This window comes from Etheostoma spectabile, chromosome 3 (assembly GCF_008692095.1).
Source record: "Etheostoma spectabile isolate EspeVRDwgs_2016 chromosome 3, UIUC_Espe_1.0, whole genome shotgun sequence".
In the NCBI taxonomy this organism is placed as follows: Eukaryota; Metazoa; Chordata; class Actinopteri; order Perciformes; family Percidae; genus Etheostoma; species Etheostoma spectabile.
Window position 1 is genome coordinate 14,398,600 of NC_045735.1, and position 6,414 is coordinate 14,405,013.

Below are 6,414 nucleotides of genomic sequence, written 5' to 3' on the forward strand. Positions count from 1 at the left end.
GGTACAGTCTGACCCACCTTTGTGGACTGTGTCCTTCAGAGGATCCAGCTTTTGGCTCCAGCTTTAATGTCCTACATAAACATGGTTATTTAGTTGCAAATGAACTATACTGACACCATGGTTTGAACATATCCTGGGTCTTCATCATATGGTCTGACCTTTATTCTTCTACCATTATCTCTACCATTGCAAACAATTGTGAAATTGTGTGTGGGTGTGTATGAGAGGGAGAGCGAGAGAGAGAGATGTTTATGTGTGCACATAGACTGGTGTGTTTGCCTGTTGCCCATGGAGAGAGATAGAGGTCAGGGTTAATAAGGTCAGGGCTATCACTGCATCAGCTAAAGCTGCGTCCAGCTTGCATGTGTGTGTGAGAAAGACAGTGTGAGAATTTGTGTAGTTGCGTGCGTGTGTATGTCTATGCTCTTTTAATGGTCTACTAATCCCAAATGCATTTGGCTGAAAAATTAATCCAAGCCTTGTCAAAGCCAAGCTCTAAAACCCTTCTATCCCATACCCCCTTCTCCCTGTCTCTCATTCTTTTCTCCTCCGCTCTCTATCAGTAGGCCTATCTATCTCCAGATGGTATCTTGGAGGTAGGTGGGTGAAGGAGAAGAGAGAGAGAGAGAGGAGAGAGAGAGAGGAAGGGAGAGCAAAACAGAGAGAGAGACAGAAAGAGAGAGAGCGAGAGAGAGACAAAGAGAGGGAGGGAGAGAGAGAGAGAGGGAGGAGAGAGGAGGAGAAGGAGGAGAAGAGAGAGAGGGAGAGAGAGAGAGAGAGAGGTGAGGGAAAGAGAGAAGGAGGGAGAGAGAGAGAGAGAGGGAGGGAGAGAGAGGTGAGGGAGAGAGAGGGAGAGAGAGAGAGAGACAAGGAGGGAGAGAGAGAGGATGACCTGTGACGCGAACTAAGCCTCCTCATTGGAGCGCGTGCATGGCGCGGCGGAGAGTGAGCGAGGACAGGGATGTTCATTTGTTGCCATAGTGAAAAAGTAGATTACCCACAGACAGCATGATGCGCTGATGGAAACGTGAGGGATGCTGTATTTCTCCAGGAGCAGTCACCTGTCCTACCAGCAAAGGTATGTAGCCTAACTTCTCTTGTTTTCCATTCGTGGAGAGAAATTGAGGTAGGCATGGCCAAGTAAAGACAATTTCTCATGCATGTATTTTTCATAAACAAGTCAAGTTCATTCATGGGAAATTATTATCCCCCTCCCCCTTTGCGTAACCTATTATAGGCATATGAGTAAACCCATTATAAACAATCACTTCAATTCCCATGAGAAAATGTGTCTTTTGTAGGCTACTCACTGACAGCTGATAGCAACATATAATATTTTGTAATCTCCTATAATTCCTTCTACAAGATGTAGGCTATGTAGCCTAACGTTAGTGGAATGGTAGCCTAGGATACTGTATTACTAAAGTCGTTTACTTTTTATTTTGCATGGGAATATTGTTTAGCCCATTCGCTGTTAGGCTATACAAGACACATTTCCAAACAAATTCCCCAGAGTTGAGGAAACCGCAAGGAAGTCCATCAAAGGCTACCCATAATATTATGTTTAATTATTAATTAATGTCAAATAAAAACTAACCTATTATAAAACTTACATTAAATTAAAAGTTGCCATTCCCTTAAAAATAGACTACAAGCCTTATTTTTGTGCAAAACCTGAATGTAGCCTACCATCGTTGCTGGCAGTCAATGTTATGGTTGTAGACGTTTGCAGGAGCGCAGGATGTTTCCATTACATTTGTATTGATTTGTTAGGCCTATCTGTAATTATTTGATTTATGTGGGTCTTTTAAGGCGCTGTAGGCCTACGATGGTTCTCCTGTGACCGCTATGAAACTTCAAATGTAATCGATCTCCTCCACTGCGTCGTGATCCCAGCCCACAGTGTCACCTCTGATGTATATGATCAGAGGAGGAAGAGGGATACAGACAGCCCATCTTCATTCTATACATTAGGCCAGGGGTTCTCAACCTTTTGCAAGCTGGGCCCCCCCAAAGCTGGTTCATTGTAGTTGGGGCCCTAGTGCCCAACGCCCCACACACCACGAACGATAGAACGATAGACAGATAGATAGGCTATTATTTTTAGGCCCACATTATTATTATTAATATTATTATCATCATCAGTAGCGGTAGGTATGCCTATTATCATTACTAGGCTATTTTTATAATTGGCAGTAGTACCAGACTTCTAATGTGAGCTTGCAGATATTATTATTAGTAGTAGTATTATTATTAGTATTATTATGAGTAGTATTAGGCCTATCATCATTACTAGGCTATTGCTATATATTTATATGAGGTTACATGCTTTATTGTTATTATTATCATCATCATCATCATCATCATCACATCATCAGTAGGCCGATTATCATTACTAGGCTATTGCTATAATTGGGAATTGGCACCAGACCTCTGATATTAATTTATGCTTTATTATTGTTATTATCACTAGGTCTAATAGTAGGCATCATCTGCATTTTGTAAAGAAGCTTGCAGGTTGGTGATTTTAACCCACCGGTTGAGAACCACTGCATTAGGCCATATGACCAGCGCCACACTAGTCATAAGCCTACCTCCATTTTCTGATCGTCTACAAAACGAAGACGGACCAACAGAGAAATAAAGAGAGGGATGCACATGGAAAATGAAAAAAAAAAATCAGACAGATTGATAGTTTGACCATAAGTGTTTCTGTGCTAGGCTATACCCTATCTGTCTGTTGTTCCCTCTGCTGGCGCCGTGGCACGACTTAGCCTAGACTCCCTGTGTGCTGTGTTGTGCCAATAAACCACCTTTTAATTTAAACGTTGCCACACAAACCACGCAGAGCACATAGGTGCAGAACGAGAGACCGGAACTCAGCTCCGATTGGCGCGAACCCGGCACACTGTGTTTTTTGTGTTATTTCTCGACCCCAGTCAAATACATAGACTCGTCAAATATTGCCTCCTTTTCAGGCGTCGTGAAGCTGCTGTAATGGTAAGAGTGGGCTGGAGTAAACATAACAGAAAACGACTTGTTGATGTTAAAGTGGGAGTTCGGGGAAGGGGAACCACAAATTGATGGGGAAACAAGACTTTTGCACAATATCTGTTCCGCCCTTTTGCTCGGTGCGTAGCTAAAATCAGCCACGGCAGAGACGAATCTTTCGTCCAGCTATGCTAGCTTTAGCGGAAGAATTTATGCTAGTTGTCAAACGTGCGTAACAGCGAGCTAAAGTAGCCTGACATTGTTAGCGCAACACTTTGTATTATTTAAAAAAAAATTACTACCAGATAACGTTAATAGTACGTTTACAGATAAACGCCCCATAATGAACAAAAAGGAGAAATATGCTAAGCTAAAGGCAAGACACTAACGTGACGTTAAGCCTAGCGTTGACACGCAACAGCCCTGTTGTCAGATCCCGTTCTCTTTTAATGTTAAGTGCAGACCAGCTGCCAACTTAGTCTATTCTTTTCAACGCGGATTTTCTAGTTTGTCCTTACTTCTTCCCACAGTAGGAAGACATAAGATGATGAAACAGGGGGATGAGGCAAGACAGATGAGGTAAATCAAATGTTCAAAAGCCAAACTAAATGACCCAAATCAGGGAGAAGGAAAGTAGGGGGAAAGGCGAGACGTGGATGATGAATTTATTAATATGGATGGATGAGGGGAAATAAAGAGGGTAAAGAGAGCTGAGCGGATGGCAAGCGGGGAGAAGGTTTAGGAGAGGCGGGGCAGAGGAGAGGAAAAGGGGTGGGATGAAGGAGAGAGGTATTTGGAGACAGGCTCAGGTGTGCGTGACTGGAAAACGGAGGGAGCTCGGAGGATGCACAGACGTTGGACTACATATCATCGGCAGTATCTTTTCTCTGTGATACTAACTTAAAGCCTACTTATCAAGCGGGACCGTGCCTATGACGGCAGAGAGACATATATTTCAATAAGGTAATGTTTACTATTACAATTTTGCATTGGCTACATGTACCCTATGAAAGACCACCGTATTTCTTCAGAGACTTATCCTGTCTACCCTGCTCAATATTCTGCTCAGAGTGATTTTGTCGCACTTTGCTATTACCTATTGTTCTTGCAGTATTCATGAAGGTTATATCCCGTAAGCGTGTAACCTACTTAAAAAGAGCAGCCAATTGCTATGATGTATAGGAGATACAGTCACGCCAGTAAGACAGAGAGGGATCAGAAACCCGGTTTTCATCTGTCTGTGCTGTGACCATGCTCATTTCAGACAGTGTCTCTGTCATGCTTTGCACCAATCGATTGTAAAAAAACAAACAACAAAAAAAAACATCGTGTGTGTGTCTGTGTGTTTGATTCGGTGCAAGTGATGCACTCTCGTCTCCCATTGCAGTTGACGGATGCTGCGCCAGTCGCTGTTGTCTCTGGATTTTATCTCTCCTTGGAGAGAGGCAGCTTGACCAGACGCTGTTAGTGTATGTCAGTGATTAATCAAGGCTATACATCATATCAGTCAAGTCAATGAATGTATTTATACGGACGACATGGAACATCAACAAAACCAATACCTATAGAGGTACCTAATATAGAATATGTAAAGTACAATGAGGTCACTGATAAACGACAAATAAGGATACCAGTGTAGACTGTGGAAGTCTCTGTTGAAAACATCGCAGGATGAAGTGATTTAAGGTCAGATCTTGTTTGGGAGAGAAGGCGCCGCTGTGTCACACCTTGTCTGACGTGCCGCTGCAGGTAGCACTCCCGGACGGCAATGTATACGTGCATGCATTATTGAGACTGTGTAACATTTCCATAGGGAGATAGCATAAAGTCAACAGTTCTCAACAGTAAGTTTACAGTAACATATTGTTTGCTAAATGATGTAGGTATTGGCTTATCACATACTGCATTTGGTTTAGAGATTCTGATGGTGTTTGACACCCTCCTGACCTTTATATGGTCATACTGACTGAGAAAATATTTGTCTGTAGCAGTCAGGTAAAATACACAGGTAAGATACACAAGAGATGCAAACGTGAACACTGAGTGCTGGCATGTCTTAGCCTTGGTGATGTCCACCATGGTCTGAGCACCAGGAACAGTTCCTAATGGCACTTAGATCATTCTAGAAACAAGGCAGCAGTTAGTGATGACAAAAAAACAATAACCTTTTAAACGTTTGAAAACATACTGATGCACATTGTTTCCTGAGGCTCAGGTGCAAAAAATAGTACCCTTGTCCCCACGGGAACAAGAGGCACATGGAGACACATTGTCACATGCCCGCTCAGCAAAAGCCTTCCCTGAATAACTGAAGTGTACCAAAATATTGCTGTCTCCTTAAATTGTGTACACAACAGAACATGCAATAAAACCCATTTTAGTTGCCAGCAAATCATTTAAGAAACACTCTGATATGTGTTGCTCTATGTTTCTGTTGTACATTAATGCCCCTGAGTTTTATTGACCAGAAGGCGGTATGTCTTTTATTCACAGAAAGACACAGACATACTTTATGTAAAGATGGCTGTTATGCATGTCAAACTCTTAGGCTGGTACTCCATTATTCCTCTACGTCCTGCTCACTCTTAAGATAATGTGGGTGAACCTATCATTACTGTAGGGCATTCAAGATGCATGTGGTACTTTCTTTTCCATCATTTAATTTGTTAAAATATGCAGTTAGAAAAGTTTTTACAGTCAAGCTGTTCAGATGATGAATTAATTACAAACACAAATGCCTGTGTGTCATACAGAACAAGATAGAGAAAACAAATGTGTTTGCATACAAGGGAATCTTTTATGTAAATTGTAATTGTTATTGCCTGTTTTAATGAGCAGTAAATTAAATGTTTTCTCACCACATAAAACAGTGTGTCTGCAGCTAATGAAACTTATTGAATTAAAGCAAGGCAGAGTGGGAGAGAGCATGTTTGTCTCTGCCTATGTTGTCTGTTTGTGTTAAAGTTGATTTTGAAGGTTTTATAATGCCCTTGTGCGTAGTTTAGCTGGAGCTAGAGATATAAATGCCTAATGGCGTGTGCGAGATGTTTGTTTGGGGAATGAGGATTTTCTTTTCTTTTCCTTTCAGCTACAGTTTGGCCTACGCACTGAGAGAGAGACACAGAGACACAGCATGTTGTGACTGAGTGTGTAAGAGAGGCATGCGTGCGTTACAGGATTGCAAATGAAACAGTGGCTTGTTTTGGGGAGAGAGAAACATGGTGAAATTGTTTTTTATAAGTGTGAATGTGTTGTTTCTGCTTTAGCAGTGCAAATTTAAGTGACTAAGAATCATATTCGTAACTCCAGTGAGCCAGTAGATTTAGAGTAGGGCTGCACAATTAATCGAATTTTAATCTCAATCACGATTTTGACTTCCCACGATCAAATTTGCGTGATCGAGCAATAATTTTTTTTAAAGCG

General features: G+C 41.8%; 1 protein-coding gene across 3 annotated transcripts in view; it reads left to right on the forward strand.

Annotated features, from left to right (window-relative positions):
* Positions 1–873: 873 nt before the first annotated feature.
* Positions 874–6,414, forward strand: part of grm5b (glutamate receptor, metabotropic 5b) — a 72,565-nt gene continuing 67,024 nt past the window's right edge. The window contains exon 1 of one of the 3 annotated variants that reach the window (XM_032509044.1): positions 874–1,078. The gene's annotated coding sequence lies outside the window, so the exon portion shown is untranslated. Of the gene's footprint in view, positions 1,079–2,899; positions 3,955–6,414 lie in introns of those variants that run through there. The other 2 variants (XM_032509048.1, XM_032509041.1) reach the window with 2 other exon arrangements.